Source organism: Monodelphis domestica, chromosome 3, assembly GCF_027887165.1.
Source record: "Monodelphis domestica isolate mMonDom1 chromosome 3, mMonDom1.pri, whole genome shotgun sequence".
Taxonomy (NCBI): domain Eukaryota; kingdom Metazoa; phylum Chordata; class Mammalia; order Didelphimorphia; family Didelphidae; genus Monodelphis; species Monodelphis domestica.
The window spans coordinates 305712499-305734544 of NC_077229.1; the positions used below are offsets into that span (position 1 = coordinate 305712499).

Sequence of the window (22046 nt, forward strand, 5' to 3'; positions counted from 1 at the left end):
TTGGGTAATTTTCTCCTTATTGATTTTCAGTGGGTTAATTTTCATTTCACTGATTTTTCCCTACTAAATCATATTCTTTGGTAGCATAGGAATACATTTGTTCTCTTTCAACTTACTATATTAATATTAAATAAAACTAAGAATGGTGTGCTTCATTGTGGGGCTCCCATTTTTTTCATCGCCTTCTCATAAAGTTAAAAATCTATTGACTTCCTCTGTTTCTTCCATGGAGGTGGATAGTCTTATGGTATTGAGAAATGACTAATAAACCTTATATTTCATATTCTTCTCTAGATTCTCAGTCCATATGGCAAATGGCAGCCAGATGAGTCTGGCCTACTGACTATCTTCTTAATTTCCCACCACTACCACCCCTTTATTTTAAGCTTCATATAAACCAGATAAATAATTTCTTTAGGGAAAATAACCTCTGAAAATCTATTATAATGTCCTAAATAATTTATTGGTAGTTCACAAACTAAACAGATATTTCGGAAGATTGTGTTAAGTTCCTAAGTAATATTTAAGAATACTCCCCAACTCAAAAGCATCTTTCCCAGAAAAAGTTATTCCAGTTTAAGGTGCTCTATTGGATTCACATCTACCCAAAACCATAGCTCATTAGTCCCTAATAATATGTTTACCATTACTCATCAGACAGATGCAATCATTCAAAATAAAGGTATTTATTGACATAACAGTAAGAGAAATGGCAATAAATCATTTCTACCATAGACCTGGATTGTAGTCCCCCCGAAAAAAAACACCATTAATAGAAAGAATTCAAATGCATGATAAATATGAATAAATAGGGATACATAAAGGGAATATATCTGATAGGGAGAGATTCTAATGGTCCCATGGCTGCTGATGGCTACTGTCAGCCATCACTCCACAAGGTAGGAAATTTGGGCATTTTTCCTTGTTTTCATTGTTTAGATTCAGCTGGAGTCAGCTGAGATGCTGCTTTCTCAAAGAAGGAATGAGTTCTGTCACATTTCTCTTAGGTTTTACCCAAACCTAGAAATCTTTTAGAAGTAAAAGATGACTCACATTCCCATAAAGAGTTATCTATTTCAGGTCTTGATCAATGATACATGTAAAACCCAGTGGAATTGTGCATAGGCTATGGGGGTGGGGAAGGAGAGGAGGGAAAGAACATGAATCATGTATCCATGAAAAAATATTCTAAAATAATTAAATACAAATTTTCAATTAAAGAAAAGCATTATCTTTTTCTCCTAACTTTGTCAAGAATGGGCATTTTCTACTTAGAAGGAGCCCCCTCAGTGCAAATATCAAGCTACTCACAACACAGACCAGACATTCCTCAACTAACTGGGGACTTTGGGCTTAATTCTATTTTTATATGTATTTCCTAATAAACAAAGTTTGTATTACTGTCAAAGGTCTCATTCTGAATTGAGGCCAGAAATCCATGTAACTCCTTGATAATTTTCAGTGACTCATCTTCTCTCAGTCAGCATCCATTTAGTGGCTATTACTTTTCCACTGAACTTGTGATGTTTCTCAAACTTAGATAAAGTGAGTTTTTAATTCCAACTCTCTCTCTTGCTTTCCCAAGCAAATTAATAGAAGGGAAAAAATGCAAAAGGACAAAAAGAAGCCCAAAGATGAAGGCTGTAGAACTCTCCTTGCCTTGCTCTATTCTTGGTCTTTCACATGTGACCAGCAAGTTTTCCAAGGCTTGGAGTCCACTCTATAGAGAAGAAAGATTTTTATAGTCATACTTTAGTGCAGTCTTGAGACTAGTTATACATATTTCCTGGGGCAAATAGCCTCTTACTTTATAGCAATCAGTCCACTAGCCTTTATTAAACATTTATTAGGTACAAAACATTGTGCTAAGCACTGTCCCATTCACATTTACAGGGCCATAGATCATAAGCATTAGAACAAATCTTAGAAATCATTTAATTTGATCTCTTGTTTTGCAGATGAGACTAAGTCTTTGCAAAGACGAAGTAACCTGTCTGAGGTTACAAAATCAGTGAGTGGACAAGCTGAGATCTGAATATAAGACTTTTAATGTCAAATCAATTGCTCTTCTCACTCTACTATATGGCATGTTATGGTATAAATTTATTACTCTTAACAATCTATTATTCTTGAGAGATGACATGGTAGAGCCAATAAAGGACTGGACTTCACGTAATGTTCTGCAGAAAGGTGTCAAAGTATGGATGGACTCATACAAAAAAGGAATCTGCTGACTTCTAGAGAAGAAAAAAAATAAGAAAGGAAAGCTTATCCGAAAAAGAAGTTTTTTCAAGTTCTTATAGCAACAAAACCATTTAATACTTTCTGAATAATGAAAAAAGGATTCTCGAGTCAGAAATAATTAACATTGTAATAATAACTATATTAGCTAAATTAAGTGATTTAATAATAATATAATGACTACATTTAAGATTGTACATATCTATCTGTTTACATTTATGAAATGTTTTATGATTATAAAACATTTTGTTTGTATTATTATCTAAGTTGATCTTCCCATAGGAAAAATTACTACTTTGTAACATTCACAAGGATATATTAATTGAAGTGCTTTATGTTAAAGACAGCAAAAAATGTGCATCCTTCTCTATACTTCAGCTATGTCATCTATTTGTCCCTTTATGACATTAATTAATGAAAATGTCTCTTAAAACTATTACTTTTTCTTTTAAAAATTCTTTTCAAAGCAACTGAATATTAATTTATTTGAAAACTTAAACTACTGAAAAAGCCTATTTGTTGTAAAATACTGGATCAAAATTCTTCATGTGGAAAATCAATCAACATTATATAAGGTAAGTTTCAGTTCTTGAACTGAAAAAACATTTTAAAGTCTCTTTTTTAAAAAAGACATTTGTATATTGTTTAAGTGAAGTTATCTTTGTAATTCCAAGGCTCTGTAAAATATTGAAAGAAAATATTATCTCCATTTTGCAGATAAGGAAATTGAAACAGCTGGTACAGGAAGCAAGATTTAAATAATTAGTTGTACTGGGGTAAAACTCTGCTTACTTGGAAGAGCCTCGCAGAGTTGACCTGGTGCCAGCAAATAATGTTCAAACATCTGAATACTAAAGTACCATAATGATGAAGAAAATATGCATCATCATAATAGAATATGGCATATCCAAGCTATGAAGTGCTATATGATGCTATAATCACATTTATTACCCCAGAGGCACATACAAAGAGAAAATTGGCATTCTTTTAAATTTATCAAGCATTAAAGAATAAAGCTAGTACCTAAATGTGGAATTTGCCTTTAAAACTTTCTAAAGCAAATTGGTATTCACATGAAAGGGATTATTCATTATTCAGTACAGCCTTGGCCCTGGCACTAAATGATCAAGATTTGATAGATAGATAGATAGATAAATAGATAGGTAGATAGATAGATAGATAGATAGATAGATAGATAGATAGATAGATAGATGCAAAATAATTTCTATATTAATTTCTATATATTTTATATTGCAAATACTTTTGTGTATCTAATAATATACATTCATGTATGTATATGTGTATATATATATACACAGAGAGAAAGAGATAAAGAGACAAAGACAGGGAGACAAAGGATTTTTTTTCTTGTAGAAAAAAGTTCAATATTTTCTGAATAATGAAAAGGTGAAATGAAAATTTTAAATTAAATGTATATGTGTATATGTATACCCATTTTCACAACATGGCTCTCTGAAAAATCTCTAAGGAAATTATTATGAATTGGAATTCTGTTCAGAAATATGTGTGCTGAAAGCATTCAAACATTTTATTCTATTTCACATGAAATTTTATCTCAAAGTAATCAACACCTTCTTCTTAGATGAGTGGCAAAAGAGTACAGGTATGTTATTTTAACTGAAAAAGTAGACTAAAAATCTTTACCAGCATTTAATCTGACTTTGCAGCTATCCCCAAAGGAAGTACATTCTGTTATTGGGGTCACTGACATGTCCTCCACAGGTTTTGTTTACAGGGAGAAACCTTGATAATCTGTGGGACACATTTATGAGAAGAAGTTGTTTGCCAGCCTGTCAGTTGTCTTTCAAAATAAAACCAGACTTGTGTATCTCTTGGGAATATGTGGTCAATCCTGTAGAAGAAATTTGCCTGTCATGGGAACAGAGTCAAAACTCTAATGTATGTCAATGATCAAATCTTATCTTTCCCATATTCCTTTCTGCACCTATATTTCCCTACTGTTTCCCTTGTGTTTTGATAAAAATTATTCTACTTCTTCGTCAACTCTGAGGCACTTGCAAAGCCTAAAGAAAGAAATTAGAAATTTTAAAGTCATAATATGATTTTAACAATCTAAATGAATATACAGGTACCAAGGAAGCAAAACAGGTTTGAATTGCAATTTTGAAGCTTGCCCTAAGCTGTGGTTAGCATATTCTCTCACTGGATACTGCTATTTCTGTAATCTTCCCTCTTTCTCTATTAAACTACTTTTAGCAAGCTGCCTCAGGGACCCAGTTATTCTATCCTTGCAGTGAAAAGGAAATGAAAGTTGGGTGTTAACTTTTAGGGAAATATTCCCTGCTGGAATACTTTATTCCCTTTCTTTCCTTTTTCTTCTTCTCTAGTTTGTTTGTTTTTATTTTTAGTCTTCATTGGCAGAAATGGCACCATTTTCTTTTTCGCATGCAACATTCATAATTTTCATCTCAAGACTCCAAGAAAACTTTATTCTCTAAGTCAGAGTCATATATTGGATATAATAAATACAAGTGGTTATGCTCAGCCCCGACTTTTGAGAAACTCAAAGTCCCTAACCTCAGTGCAATAAAAAGTTTCTCTGAGTTAACCCCAAAATGACCATCCAGTCAGACTATAAATTCTACTCTATCATCCAGCCAAAGATGTGAGAGAATTGCCTCCCTCCATCATTCCACACGAAGCTATCCATGGTATTCAAGTCTTTCTTTTAAGTGCAACTTAATTTCAGCTTTGTAAAAAAAAATATGACAGTCAGTTGAGGAATGTCTGAACAAAATTTTGGTAAGTGAATATAAAAGATTATCTCATAATAAGAAATAGCATATGTGAAGAAAACAAAGAAGAATGGAAACTATTACTTACTGAAGGAAGTTGGAGTGGCAATACTTAGCATTTAAATCCTCCCCCTTTTCTTTCTAGTGGTTCTTCTTTATACTTTTTCATCCTTCTTCAATCTTTATTCTGCTTTTATATCAACATCATCGCAACAAAAGCAAGGAAAATATTCTGAAGAAAAGGAGTTGAGAAATGGACATGGAAACAAACAGGATTTTTTCATTATCTTGGTCAATGTAATACAAATCTTTTTAAAAACATAAATTCTAAAGAATGGATGCATGTTTCGTATACAATCTGTTTCTTTATTTGCCTGTAATTGAATATTTGTTTTTTTTCAATGGCCAACACTAAACATTACCTTAAATTATATAAATATATTTTGAGGGAGTCTGCACCTTGGACATCAAAGTGTATTAGAAACTTCCAGTAGGTGGAAACTTCTTCAGTGGATATAGATTAGTAACTCATTTATAAAATTTCAGTGAATTGCCAAAGGCACTGAGGTTTAATGATTTGTGTGTGGTCACATCACTACTGTTTGTCAAGGAGGTCTTGAATTAGGTCCTCCTGATTGGAAGGCTGCCTGCTATGTACTATGACATGCTGCCTCTCCTGCATGAATGAAAGAATGAATACTAGATAAAAAAATAAAAGTAAGCTTTTGTGTTGTGGAATGATGACATATTACACAGTATTGTTTCACAAAGCCCAGGATCTATAAGTTGATAAATTTGATCATCAGAATACTTCATCATTTTCTTTCTAAGTGTGTTGGGGAAAGTTAGATATTTTATAATAAAATAGTTCTCCTTTCTACTATACTGGCATTCCATTGAATATGTTGTTCTTACATTTAGCCAAAAAATCATGGATCATGCAGGAATAATGCTAAGGAAGTTCTCATAGTTCAAAATATTCTTCATCTTTTGAAAATAACCAGAAACTATATACTTGGCGATAATTAGGTTCATATCTTATACCATTCAACTATTTGAATGACCACAGAGTCTAATGTTTTACTTAAATTCATTAGAACTCCTTCTAATAAATTATCTGTTTTTCATCATAGTCAGGGAGAATGTTCTAGGTAAATTAAATATTTCAAGTGAATATTGTGAAGTGCTAAGCAAAATAATAACTTAGTTTATAGTAGTTGCTTCATAAATGTGTTACTTTTCTTTTAATACATAAGAAATGTATTATCAAATTCCAATGGACTCATAATGAAAAATGCAGTCTATTCTCCAAAGAAATAACTAAAAAACTCCACAAATTGAAGCATACTTTTTTTAAACTGCCTTTATTTTTCTTGAGTTTATATGCCTGTTTTCTTTTATGACAAAGCTAACTTGAAAATGTTTAGCCCAACTTCACATATTGCTTGTCTTCTCAATGGATTGGAGAGGAATAGGAAAGAGTGAGAGAAACTCTAACTCAATTTTTTTAAATGAATGTTAAAAAGTTTTATCTTTTTTACAATATAGTTGGGGAATATTTAGTAAAGTAAATAAAAATATTTTTGCTTTAAAAATTAGAAATAAATAAGAAATGCATTGCCACATTCCAAGTAATTAGAATTAGAAATAGTGCTAACTTCCTAAGAAGTTATTTACTAAAAGATCTGGGAGTTTGGTTGTTTGGCACTTAGAACACATTTTCCCAAAGGAAAAATCTTACATATCATAAATGATTGCTAGGTTCTTGGGTCAGTTCAGAGAAGTCCATTAATCCTATAATGTAACCGAATATTATTTTGAATGGCTAGAAACAACTCTACAGAGAAAGGAAAGCTGTCTCAACCTTTTCTTATCCCTAAAAGAAGTGCACAATTCTGAACGTTTTCTAAGATTTTACATTGCTGATAACAATAGGAAATAGACAAGGGGTTAAAAAGTTCCAGACTACAATCTTCCTATCATCATCTCTCTTACTTTAGATGAAGAGAAGAAAGTTGATAAGTCCCAACAGGGGTCTTTGGGCATTGAAAAGATCAGGAATCATTTACATTGGGGGGGGGGGGTTCAAGATTTGGTAGGTATTTTATTATAGTTAAATTCAATTCATCCAACTTTTTAAAAAATTCCAGGCACTGTGTTTAGATACTGAACATATACAAAGATGATGCAAGATATACGATTCTTTCAAAGAGAAGTCTAAAAAAGACAAAATTTGGGCAAATCAAAACTATTTAAGCTTGAGATTTCTTATTTATAAAATGTAATGATTAAAACATATGACCCAGAAGACTGATTCTACCTCTAAACCTAAGAACCTCTAACAAGTATGCAAATATCTGATTGAAAAAAAAAAAACGAGGCACAGTCAAAGAATTCCAGACAAATTGTGATGATAAATTTAAGGAATGAGAAGTCACTTTTGCCTAACAGAACTCATGGATAGCTTCAAGAAGAATGTTGTATCCGAGTTGGTTCTGGAAGAAAAAGAGAAATTTCAATAGGGAAAGAGAATTAACATTTACTAAGGACCTACTATGTGCCCAGCACTGTGCTAAGAACTTTGCAAATATTCTTTTATTCATTTCTTGAATAAAGCCTAGAGGTAGGTGCTATAATGATCTCCATTTTATGGATGAGGAAACTGTAGCACATAAAGTTTAAGTGATTTCCTTAGAATCTCATAACTGTTGAGCGTCTAAGATCAGATTGGAACTCTGGTTTTCCTGGCTCCAGAGTCAGAATTAAAAACTTTGCCACCTAGCTACCTCAGTAATAATGATAGCTAACATTTATATAACACTTACTTTATGTTAGGCACTATTCTAAGTGCTTTAGAAATATTATCTCATTTGATCCTAAAAGCAAACTGGGAGATATTATACCCATTTAAAAGATTAGAAAAGGGAGGCAAACAGAGGTTAAGTGACTTCCTTCATGCAGCTACTAAGTGTCTGAAGCTGGATTTCAAGTCAGTTCTTCTGACTCTTGATCAAGTGCTACATCTCCATCAGTAGACAATGATAGGACTTGAGTTTATTCTAGGTACAAAGGATCAGAGATGTAAACCAACAGAATGACAAGGAAGGGGAAAGATTTAGAATAAGTCAGTATCAATGAAATTTAGAATATATGAGCCATGAAGAGAACAATATGAGATGATAAAATGAAAAGGCAAGCTGGGATCAGATTATTGAAAATGTGAAGGTCAAATTCAGGAATTTAGATTTTATTTAGTAAACAATTGGGAGGTTGCTTTTTTCCTCAGTAAAAGAAAGATTTGACCCATTAGAGTGGCCCAAAAAGACCCCAAAATGATTGTTTGAGGGGCTCTAAGTAAACAGGAAAATTGTTGAACTATTAGTAAACTTGTTACTTGAAAAATAATTTGGAATTAAGGACAAAGCATTATTAAACAATGTATGCCCTTTGACCCAGATCAGGGCAACATATATATCCAAAAGAGATCAAACAAAGAAGAAAAGAGGGTTGTTTTTTGTGGGTGGCAAAAAAAAGGAAACTAAGAGGATTTTCAACAATTGAGGAAAGACCAAATGAATTGTTGTTTATGAATGTGATGCAATACTATTGTGCAATAAGAAATGAGGAAATAAATGAATCCAAAAAAGACAAAAAAAACTTTTATGAACTGTTGATGAGTGAAGTGAGAAGAACCAGAAGAACAACTTATACTGTAAAAGACATACAATAAAAATGAACAATGTTGATGACTTTAAATTGTGATAAAGTGAGCAAAAACAAGAGAATAATTTATGCAGTAATGTTGAAAATATTTTGAAAGCCATAAGAACCATAATCAATACAATGAAGACTAATGATGAAACATATTCTCCATGACAAAGGTGATGGATTTAGGGTGTAGAATGATACATGTATTTTTGCATGCAGGCATTAAGGAATTCATTTTGTTTGGCTATGCACATTTGTTTAAAAAGAGATTTTCTTTTCTTTTCTTTCCTCTTTTTTTTTTCTAAGTGAGAACAATCTCAGTACCTGAATTAGGGCTTTTTGCAGGGGGAGTAGAAATAGCCTGGGCTTCCATAATGGAAAGAACACTAGATAGGAGCCAAATTATAGTCCTAGATCTGCAACTGATTAGCTATACAACCCTAGGACAAGTCATTTTAACTCTCTAGGCCCTAGTTTCTCATCTATAAAACGAGGCATTGGGCTAGATCATCTCTAATTGGATATCTCTATTGGCACTTTCTAGCTCTTAAATTTTTAAATATATAAAATCTGTTATATGTTAATAGGTGTAAAGCTCAACTAGCATGAGTGAAATAATAACTACAGGGGGAATGATTATTTCCTTAAATATGAGAGCTTTGAAAAGATTTTCTCTAAATGACCAATTCCAGAGGACTAATGATGAAGAATGCTAACCACTTCATGTCAAAGAGCTGCTGAACTCTGGAGTTCAGAATGAGGTATGTTTTTGAGACATGATCGGTGCAGATATTTGTTTTGCTTCACACTTCCTACTTGTTAAATTTTTTCTTTCTTTTTTTTTCTTCCTTAGCCAAGGGATAGGGAAGTGAGAAGGGGAAAAAGAGAAAATAGATGTTTATTCTTTTTTAAAAAGTAATATTTTAAACGTAAAATAAGATTTCTCTAATTTTAATTTTATTTTAAACAGAAAATAGTATCTTTCCCAAGAGAAATCCCTTTGAAATGACCCTCTACAGATAAATAAAGGTAGATATATCCATTTCAAATGTCCATTACACACCTTCCCCAAAGACCCTCAGACCAAGTTCTTTACTGTATCAGAAGCTCTTCTCTTCCCTTTTAGCTAGGAATTCTCCATTGCATAAAACCGTATTGGTAACTAGTTATTCTTCAGCTGATGGATACCCACTATGTCTCCAAATGTTGCTCCAAAAAAAAAAAAGATATTTTAAATTATATATACATATATAATATACATATTTATTTAAACACATAAATGTAGACATGTTTATCTCTATGTACTTTTACATGTGTGTGCATATTTGTATTATATGTATATACAGGACCTTTCCCTCTTTCTTTGACATTCATTGTAATTGTATTGCTGATTCAAGGACATAGTTTCGTGATTGTCTTCCAGAACAAGTAAAACAGTTCATAACTCCATAGACAGTATATCCTCTTCCCACAATTTCTCCAACATTAACTATTATATATATATATATATATATATATATATATATATATCTTGGATATTAGATCTTCGTCAGAGATCTCAGATATGGCAACTTCTACCTAGTTGCACTATTTAAAAATTACTAGATCTATTAGATCTTTTCTTTTTTTAAAAATTGGTCCTCCATGTCTTAACCAGGTTGAAAGTACAATGGCCAGTCACACTACTGATCCATGTAGAAGTTTGCCCTGTTGCATTTCCAACCTGTGTAATATTTATTGGGAAAGGAAATGGGATTGGAAAAACAGGGATAAATGGGAGGTTTGTAGCAGGATATTGAGGAGAGAGGGTAGAGAGGGTATATTGTTTGGTGAGGCAAATGAGGGAGATGCCCCCTGCTGAGAGGAAGCAGCAGGGGTCCGATAAGGACTCTTTGTCCTGGAATGAATGAACTGAAGTTCATCTCCCTCTATGACCAGAAAAGATAGTCCACTTATCTGATTGCGAATTCAAATAATATAAAGTTTATTAATCAGTTTGGATTAGGAATTTTTCCTCAGCTTCAGAGCTGAGGTCAGGCCCAGAGGCTGGCAGAGGGTTCTTCCACTCCCGTCTACTCTATATCAGTCCAGTTTTGTATAATTCAGAATCTTAGCAGTAGACAGAAAGCAAACAAGAACAGTTATGAACTTCAGAAGAGATTGGGCTTGAATATTCAGGCTGAACCAAGAAAGAGGCGGCACACCACACCAGACTGGGCTGAGCAAGCTCCTTTCTCCTCCAACACCAGGAAGCAAGTCCCACCTGGCAGGCAGGAAGTGCTAGTCACAAGACCCAACTGCCAATCCCGGCAGGAAGGAAGTGCTAGTCACAAGACTCAACTGCTACTCCCAGTTGCCCCTTCCCCCACAAACTGTCAATCTAGTTTCCTTTCCACACCTGAGACAGCTCATTCCTCCTTATGCAGCTAGTGGTCCCCTACATATCAGTGTCATAGTCAGTACAGGCACTCAATCAGCTTTAGCTTTACTGAAGCTCAGAATGCCTGAACTCAAATGATCCACCAACCTCAGTCTCCTTAGTAATTGGGCCACCACACTTCACCTATCCATTCTTTGCTTAAGAATTCTCTCACATGCCATAGCTATGAAAAATACTTCCTTCTATTCTCCTCTTTTTGCCCCAAGATGTGACATTATATATATTAGGTCACATATCTATTTAAAATGCATTGTAGTAGATGATAGAAGAGATGGAAAGCTAAACTTAAATGCTACTATATGGCTTTCCCATTTTCCAAGCACTTTTTTTTTTCTCAAAAAATGATAGTCTTTAGCTCAGTAACTGTTTTCTGGTTTTTTCCCAAGAATTAGGTTCTTATTGCTTCTGGGTCTTGTAATCTAGTGAACCTTTTCCATTGATCAACACCTTTTGTATTTTTAAAAACAAATACTAAACAGTTTTGATAATTACTGCTTTTGGATATATTTAAGGTCACATAATGGCATATTCTCCTTAATTGTTTTTTCCCCTACTAGTTCCCTTGATATTCCTGACTTTTTGTTTTTTTTGGTGCATTTTATTATTATTATTTTGTTTAGTTTTCTAAAGTAACCTCTCAGTGTTTTGATAGGTAAAGCACTAAATCTGCACATTAATTTCACAAATATTATAATTTTGCTATATTGTCACAAAATAATAAATAATGAATATTTGCATAAATCATAAATAATTAATATCTCTCCAGTTATTTTCTTCTTCAGTTCTGTTAAAATTATTTTATATTTGTATTAAAATTATACTTGTATAATTTTTTTTCCTTATAGGCTGATTATCATATATTTTATATATTTTGTAGTTATTGTGAATGAAATTTCTCTTTTTACTCTCGTAGTTTTATATATATAAAGGCCAATGACTTCTGTAAGTCTATTTTAATGACCACTACTTTACTGATTTTATAAATTGATTAATTTTATCATAAATCTCAAGGATTCTCTAAATAATTATATCCTAAACAAAGAAAGATAATTCTGGTTCCTCATTACCAATGTGTATTCCTTCAATTTCTTTTTTAATCTTATTCATATAGCTAGAATTTCTAGATTTTTCAAATGACACAAGAACAAAGGATATCCTTCCCTTACTCCTGATTTTGTTGCAAAGGCTTCTAGTGTTTCTCCATTATAATGCTATTTATTGATTTTTGAAAGATATTGTTGATCATATTTAGGAAACAGCCAATAATTTCTATGCTTTTTAGTGTTTTTAATGAGTTTTATATTTGTCAAATGTTTTTGCATCATCAGTTAACATTTTCTTATGATTTTTATAATTTTATTTATATATTAATATATACATGTGATCTATTTTATTTATAATTTCCTTAACACTAACCATCTCTGCATTCCTCAGAGTAATTCTTTCCTCAAACTTGAGTAATTCAAAAGCCTCAAAAAAAATAATTTTGTGCCAGACAGAATCATTATGACTAGATCTATAAGAGAATACAAAAATCCATGAGATGAACAAAAATAACCTTTTTAAACTCCTGAAATAACATAATTATGAAGAGCTCCAACTCTATATCTCTATCTTTAACAAAAAGTGAATAAAACAAATTCACATGTTTGTAATTCAGAGTCCATACCCCAAAATCTCCAATGGCAGGGACTTTTCCTGAAACATCCCTTCCTAATCCCACAAGAGGGTGTAGACATTGGTTCTGCCTAACCATGATGAGGAAAGGATATCAGGGCCTTATTTTTCTCACAGAAAGCATCTTATTATAGCTAGTTAATTAAAATCTCTATCCCACATTAATTCTATTTATGATCAAGAATTAAGTTTTAAAAGTAACTCCAGGGAAAGAACTGAAAAATAGAAATGAGTAAGATAGAGTTTTATATATACATTTTTTTTGCTCAAATGATGCCTTCTCTAATAGTGAGAGGAGAAGGAGCTATCTGAGTACCTTACTGTAACAAACAAATTAATTAATTATTTTAAAGTAACTCTATATAGCTGATTTAACTCCCAGGGTATGCTACTGGCCAGCTTTCTAACCCTTAATAAAGACCCTGTGTTGTCAGTCATTCAAATGCTTTCCCCCAGTGATTATATCATTTAAATAGCTCCAGACATTCTGAGCTCGGCAGAGCAGGGAGGAGGAAAGTAGACAGAAGCAGAGTGGAACAGAATACCACAAGGGAACCGTAGAGAACAAATTCAAGTATGAATGTTATAAGAAAACTGCAGAGTGGCTTTTATCCCATACTAAATATCAACCTCAAATCACAGTGATCTGTGGTTCTGGATTTCTGGACCCAGTTTCATCCCTTTTACTACATTGAGGCACCTGACTTCCTTCAAAGCATAGTACAGGCCATGTGGGGCAGCTAGTATTGGGAAGCTTAAATGATAAAAACTGTGTGATGATGCAGGGCCAATGAACTGCCCACTCTGGAAGGCAGCATTCCCTGTGAGAGTTTTCCAACATATAATATGCCCACCTTACTTGTCACCAATGCTGACAGTGGGATGAACCATGAATTTGAAGTTGGGGATATTATACTGATCCAAGATCATATCAACTTGGCAGGCTTCAATGGGCAAAATCCACTTAGAAGACCCAATGATGAGAAATTTGGAGACAGGTTTCTTCCTATGTCTGATATCTATGACCAAATATTGAGACAGAATTCCTATGGTATATGGAAAACAAATGGACTGACAAAGAACCTATCTTATGGTAGAAGGACCACCTTTGACATTATTACCATTACAGAGTGTCAGTTTCTGCAGAAAATGGAGGCCAACACTGTGGACTCATGCCACAGTTCCAGAGGTGATAGGGCCCAGGCATTGTGGCCTTCGTGACTTTGAAGTCTCCCTTATCATGAACAAGTTTGTATTGGACTATGAAAGCCAGGTGACTGCCACTCATGAAGAGGTAGGCCCATGGCTGCTGAGAAGTTGGAACAATTTGTCTGTATTCTTGTGGAAAACATGAAGAAATCTTTTTGACCCAAGGGCTGCCTGGCCCCTCCTTTCCCTGCTACCTACTTCATTTTATTCCAGGTAATATCCACCTTTGCCTCCTCAATTGAGTTAGTTTTCTGCCCCGAGATAATGGTAGAAAAACAAGAAGTATTGATATTCCATCTCTTTATCCTATCAGATCCTCCCTAAGGGTACCTAATTTTTTTATTCCACTAATTTTTTTTTTATTCCATTCATCCCTTCCCTCCATGGAAAACTGGATCATTCTATTATAACTCCTAACCCACAGCCAGCATCCTTCATTCCACCTCCAATGGATGTTAGAATTAAGCCCACATGGCACTAAAGCAGCTGCTAATAAAATTCCCTGGGAATTCACCCTGTCATCCTTCTGAGGCCCTTTGTGATCCCAGACCAGTGCATGTCCTAAATAGTACTATGCCAGGAGAAAAAGACAGCTAGACCAAAAAAATAAATAAAAACTCTAGGGAGCTCTAGGGATAGTAATTAGCTCTTTCTGGCTCTCAAAAGGTTGGCTAAACTCTCAACTCTAGTTCTTTTTATTTTATCAGTGGTAACAATCATCTTATTAGTAAAAATTCAGTGGGTATTAAAAATATCCAACTGGAGTCTACTCACTATGTCTCCATTTTCATAGGGTGAAAAAAAAACTGAAAAAATTGTGCCCTTGTCCCATCCTTTTTGCATTTCAATAAAGGTTATAACCAAAAACATAACCTAGCCACACACACACACACACACACACACACACACACATATGTATATATATATACATACATATATATATATATATATACATATATATGATTTTAACCATACTCTTATATAGGAAAAAAACTAAATGCATGAAAGAAACCAAAATGGACTGAAAGTTTATAGATCCTTCCCAAAGCAGACAGCCTTCAGCTAGTGACTCAAAGAAACATAATTCAGGAGCTTAGATTTGATGTTTCCCCTCTGACTACAACCAGAAAAGATGTGAGTCTCTCCAGAGTCCCACAGTTAGGGTAAGTGCTGAAGGTCCTTGCGCAGTCTATGACACCAGTGTCCTTCTCCATCCATTTTCCATTCAGTCTCATGGCTCACTGTCCTGGGAGTCAGCTCTTGTACTGAGACTTCCTCAAATTCTTAGTCTACTCTATTTGCATTTTCCACTTCTCCCTTAGCTCTGACTTATGCACAAGAGTATGTGGCTTTACAATTGCAATTTTCTCTCAGGAAAATAGCAGGAGGACAAAAGAAGTCTGGACCGATGCTGGTGGCCATTTTGTTTCTCACCATTTTGTTTCTCACCATTCTGCTTTAGCAAAGGCTGAACCACCTTGCCAGTTTGACTGCTTCCTGCCTCCCTAACCACCTCCTGCCTTCCTGACCAGATGGGATTCCTGTGGAATTTATATCTCCTCATTAGTTCCCATTTCTAGTGTTGTTTCTGCATGTGTGTATAAAATACTCCTCAAGCTAGCCTCCTCCCTTCTTCACATAACTAATATATCTTCATATATATGCACATATCTATACATGTGTGTATAATATAAACATATATGTGCATATATATACAGCACACTATTTATTATATTATTTCTGTGCAAGTACATATAAGTTTCTCAAGCTACTCCATATGAAACGCATCGGTATTTTCCAACAGGTAACCTAATGACTTATTGGAACATAGCCCCATTATAAGGTAAGAACTGTCTGTAACTCCAGTTTTCAATGAAATGCTCATGTCACTCATATAATACACAAGTGAAACCATTCTACCTTCTAAAACAAGTTTTTTTTTCTTCCTACCACATAATGCCTAATTTGAACGCTACTATAATTTATATGCAATCTGAGTACCAAAAAAATTACCTCAGCAGAATCCTGAAATAGCTAGCTCATCAGTGAATAAACTAACAGAGTGGTAATGGTCTGATTCAGACTAATAAAGGAAGAGGAACTCTAGAAGAAAGGAAAATAAATGAGAAATAAGAAAACAGAGCTTTCTTCAAAGCAAATTAAACAGAGAGTTTTTTATCTAGGCTTTTACCATATGGCATGGAAATCATTCCTTTCAATATATAAGGACCATTGATGGTTTTCAATTTTGGTACCATGAAGCTTATAATAGAAGCTTACAGTAAAGCCATACATCAAGAATATATACAAATTCAGATCCAAATGCAGGAAGTATTTTTCCTGCCAGGAGGATGGGAGAGAAATAGAATGGAGTAATGAGAATAATTATGGATCTATTTCTTTTTGTGAAAATTATATTTACAACTCTTTTTTCTTTTCTATCGCTCTATGTACTACTGTCCCCAAAGCTAGAATTCATCTCTCCCTAGCTTAGCATACAATTTGAACTTATTATATGTATTCAGTCAGTTCAGTCATTTTTCAGTCATGCCTGACTCTTCATGATCCCAGTGGGGGTTTTCTTGGCAAATATACTGGATTTGTTTGCCACTTTCTTCTTCCAGCACTTTTTATATATGGAGAAAACTAAAGTAAATAGGGTGAAGTGACTGGCCAGCTAGTAAATGTCTTCTGATGTCAGATTTTAACTCAGGAAAAGGAGTTTTCCTAACTTGAGATCTAGCACTCTATCTGCTTTATCCACTGTGCCACCTAGCTGCCCATCTGCTAATCAATATTATACTTCTTTTGCACCTCTCTTTTTTCTTCAGCTAGTTTATAAGCCCTGGACCTCTATTTCTCATCTATATAATGATAGCTTTAAACTTGAGTCTCCTCCAGATTTACATCCTGTGTTCCTATAACTGAGAGATCATCTCTGTATCCCCTCGTTCCTAGCCCAGTGTTTTATCCATGGGAGTCAATTAAGTAATGTTTTTCAGACTAAATTAGTTAAAATTGGACTTCACTGAATTGAAAAAATTAAATCAGATCTCCAATTCTCAAGGCCAACTTCCCTATCTTCAATGACCCTTCTTCAAGTTATCTCTAATATTTGCTTTTCTTTGCTGAGCTCCAGTTCAGCTGCATGCCAGCATCCTATGTTTTGCTGTATCAGGCTCTTGCTTATCATTTTGCGTTTCCCTCAAACCACTTTCAAACTATCTCATGAGTAAGCCTATGCTTCTCTCTGAATTGGTTATCAGCATAATCAAGCCACGCCCCATCATTTCTTCTTTCCACTTATGGCAGGATTTAGGGAATTTATTCCTTCCTACTTTTCCAGAAAACACAAAGAACTTTGCTGGTTTGTTTTATCATCAAAGCTGCTAGTCATCTCATGGATAAGCTATATGACTCATGGTAATTTTTTCTTAAATAGACAAATCTCTGAATACCTATTTTCATGAGGAGGTAAGAGAGGTGGGTACAAAGAGAAAGCATGGATTGCAAAATATCAGAAAATGGATATTTTAAAACCGTATCGACACATAATCAGGAAAAAATAAAACAAAAAATGTAAATAAAAAAGATAGGTAGAGCAATGAATATCAGCCTCTACTTTATAGAAAAGGAAACTGAGATTGTAAATATTAAATGACTTCTCATGAATCAAACAGCTAATGAGGATAGAGCCAGGATTCTAACCCAAACCTCTTTGATTTCAGTGCCAGGTTACTACTTCCTATGCCATGGTACATCTCTGAATACAAATAAACACAAGTATTACTATGAAATTAGGTATTTTATTGGTATAATTCATTGAACCTGAATTATGTAAAGCACTTTACATCTGATGAAACTTTAACACAGGTGAAAGGTAGTGTCACTCCTTTTGATGCCTACTTGCAATGAGAGGACTTTTCTGTGAGTTCCCACTATGAATAAAATCATACATCAGTTCATACCCCTGCTACCATTTTTTAAAAACTAAAAAACCTTATCTCCCAAGTTAGAATCAATACTAATTATTATATTCCAGGCAAAAAAAATAGCAGGAGAGCAGCAATGCAATGATCCAGGACAATCCAGAGGAACTTATGAGAAAGATGCTATCCAAATCCAGAGAAAGAACTGTGGGAGCAGAAATGCAGAAGAAAAGCATATGATCAATCACATGGTTTGATGGGGATATGATTGGGGTTTTGCCATTAAAAGGTCACTCTATTGCAAATAGTAATAATATGGAAATAGGTTTGGAACAATGATACATGTATAACCCAGTGGAATTGTTTGTAGCTCTGAGAGTGGGGAGGGAAGAGGGAAGGGAAAAAATATGAATCATGTAACCATGGAAAATATTCTAAATTAATTAATCAATTAAATACATTTATTTTAAAAAAAGAAATAATAATAGGAGCTAGGCAATTTGAGTCACACAGCTAGGAAGTGTCTGAGACCAAATTTGAATTCAGGACCTCCCAACTCTGGACTTGGCTCTTTATCCTTTGAGCCACCTAGCTGCCTCTCCCGCCATTGTTTTTAAAGCTACTATTCTATGACTTGCAGGACCTGTTACAGAATAAAGTAAGGAGGACCAGAAGAGCAATGGAAAAATTCAATAAATGAAATGAAGATTAAAGAAAGCTAAAATCTCAGCAATTAAACTGACCAAGCCTAGTCCTAGAGAATAGATGATGAAAAATATTGCCTTCATTTTCTAATGATTGCTAAGCTTCCAAAGCTAAAAGTCTTTTCTCCAGTCTCATCCCTCTTGACCTTGTTGCCAGTTTTGACATTATTATTATAAATATTATCTATGAGTAGCTAGGTAGCTCAATGGACAGAGCACTGGGTCTGGAATCAGGAAGATTCAAGTTCAAATCCAGCTTTGGGCACTTACTAGTTGTGTGACCCTGGATAAGACACTTAAGCCTGTTAACTTCAATTTGCTCATCTGGAGAAAGAAATGGCAAACCACTCTAGTATCTTTGCCAAGAAAATACCAAATGGTGTCAAAGAGTTGAAAATGACAAAACAAAATAATATTTTCCAGTTTTTCATTGTGACTGTGGTAATAACATTTATATAATACTTATTATAAATCAGACACTGTTCTAAACATTTTATAACTACTAGCTCATTTGATCCTCACAATAACCCTAAGAGGTAAACATTTTTATTCTTATGTTCAATTTACAGATGATAAAACTGAGGCAGATAGAGGCATTGACTTGCCCAGAGTCAAAAAGCTAGTAAATATCTGAGGTCAGATTTGAACTCAGGACTTCCTGACTTTTTCCTGGTGTTCTATCCACTGTGATTTAAATATATTATCTCATTTGATCCTCTACACTAGTAGTGTAAAACTGAAATAGAGAAAGAGGCCACTAAACTATAGATAAGGATCCCTAGGAGCTCATATTGACTTAGGAAGCCAAATAGTAACATTATCTATGTTCTATTCAATTTTGGGTTGGCCACACTAGAGTATATTGAAGAGGTTTCCACAAGGCTTTTGCCCTACCCTACTCTCTCTTAGGTTTCTTCTTTTATCTATCACTGTTCCTCAGTCTCATCTGCTGCTTCTTTATTTATGTATACTAACAGTGGGAGTCCCTCAAGGCTCTGCCCAGGACATTCATCTCACAGTGATCTCTTGTATCTTAGCTATTCATATATTTGCCATTTCCAATATTTAATCATAAAATCTTTGACAACAGTTTTGTATTATCTTTTCATCCACAACACCTACAAAAGCCTTTGTTGAATTGAGTTTAATTAAACTTCAGCAATCCTGCTCTGATTTTATTATCTTCCTGTGACTTCTACTCTGGTGAAATCACAAGTCCAAAACAAACCCCTCCAGAAGTCTAGGAGTCCTCATAATAGTTGTAGGCTTTTATCCTAACATTCCCAATCTGGTCTCAATTATTCAGGGCAGCTGTGATAGAAGTATTTTATATCTCTGTTTTATAAGCTTGGTAAGGTCTACTTAAATGTGAGGTTCTTCTAAAGCTAGAATTATGATTCTGAGTTATTATAGAAAACCATTTTCTATCCAAATGTATATCTATGTGGTGGTTTCTAGGAAATTCTTCTATTGAATTTTAGAATAACATAATCTTTCCTCTACTAAAACCATTCAGTGATACCACACTGTAATGTGGAAGAGATCCTGGGTGCTTAAAAGTAATGCCCATTGAGCATAAATTTTGACAAGCTATTACCCAGCTAGAAAGGATTCAAATATCAGTTTGGCAACAAACTTTTATTGTCATATGCTGACAACGCTGCATAAGTTGAGAAAAGTCAGCTATAGGGTATTATTTGGACCAGGGCAAATCAAAGAAGAGATTGTTCTTATCACTTCCCCCAAGAACAATAAGGTGTAGAAAGTGGTGATCTCTGTTCAAGGAGAAACTACCCACAAGGATGGAATTATGGATCTTTTGAAGTATTGCTGGTTTGGGTTGAATGGGCCAAGAACAAAGTTTAAGAGAAGGGAAATAATATTGTCTTCAGATTGAAAAATGACAATTCCAGTGTTTCAAAATAACAAAGAAAGATGCATATATCTTGCATCTATAATTTTCTCTCTCGTGGCCAAACCACATGGAAGAGAAAAGACAAACTCTAAATCACAGTCTACTAAAAGTTAGAAGGGATGTTAGATTTTTCCTAATTGAATTAAAAATAAAATGAGCTAAAATTCAATGGAAAATCATTTCAGCAACTCTTAGGAAAACAATTATCACTGAAATGGCACCATGAACTAAAGTGAGGTGGAAAGGCAGTCAACAAGTATTTATTAATTATTTCTTATGTGCCAGGTGCTATTGCATTGAGCATTGAGGTTACAAATTGCATAAGCATTGCAATAAGCATTGAGGTTACAAAAAAAAATAAATATAAAATCACAGTTCCTGCTCTCAAGGAGTTCACATTCTATGTTTGGGGGTGAAGAACACAATATCTAAATAACAAGGGAGATGCAAAATAAAAACAGTATAAATGAAAGGTAATCTCAGAAGTGTGAAGATTTAATTTAATTCTCCCTTGATTGTGAAAATAAAATTAATTAACTCTCCCCTGATGTTGAAAATTAAAATTAACTCCCCTACCAATTTTTAGATTTAATCACCAAACGTGTAAACATCCCACTTAATCATTTAGTGGGAAGGTCTGTGACCCACATGTGCAATAGTGGGCAATGAATCAGAATCGACTTACTGCCTCCTGGGCAGTCCTAAGCAAGGCTTTTGACTATGATTCGTACATGTAAAAAGTGGAGGGAGGCACAGGAAGTGATACAAAAGAAAGTGTCTTTAAAAGGAATTACAACTTCCTGTGAGACACAGTTCTTCATTCTTTGAAGTTGAGTCTAGAGAAGAATCTTCTGACTGGACCTGAGCCCCTGTTTATGGAGAGGCTATTCTTAAATCTCTCCCTTTGTACTGACACATGGTGAGTGAAAAAGCTGACTTCTTTCCTGGATTTTCTGAAGAGACTAGCCTCAGGAGAGACCTACCTATTGAGAGAAATAACTCCAAGCCCTCAGCTTTGCTGAGGTCTCTCTGGCCAAGGACTAACTCTTAGGCTAGATATCTTACCCTATCTTCTCTCCAATTTTCTTACTTCAGTCTTTCTATATTTTGTAAACAAATTGTAAATAAATGTCTTTGGAATGGATTAAATTCCTGGGGACTCTATTTTAAATATAATCTAGTCCAACTTTTTTATATAATTAACCCCTTTTCCCCTTACAAAAGAAGGCAGCAAGACCACTATAACATCCTACAGAACCTGGAGGTTGAACTGAGTTTTGAAGGAAGCTAGGAAAGCTAAAAAGATATAAGAAAGGAGATTATTCCAGGCATGGAGGTTAGTGAGTGGGGAAAAAACCAACTACAGAGCCCAGAGTTAGAGTATTATATCCAAGAAACAACAAGTAGTCCAGTGTTGCTGGGTTACACTGAATGAAAGGGAATAAG

General features: G+C 34.2%; 1 long non-coding RNA gene across 1 annotated transcript in view; it reads right to left on the reverse strand.

Annotated features, from left to right (window-relative positions):
- Positions 1-1783: 1783 nt before the first annotated feature.
- LOC103095283 (uncharacterized) overlaps positions 1784-22046 on the reverse strand; it is a 70349-nt gene continuing 50086 nt past the window's right edge. Inside the window, exons 2-3 of the long non-coding RNA XR_008917730.1 lie at positions 5107-5250; positions 1784-2237 (exon numbers count right to left, since the gene is read on the reverse strand). This is a non-coding gene — a long non-coding RNA (uncharacterized LOC103095283). The remainder of the gene's footprint in view (positions 2238-5106; positions 5251-22046) is intronic.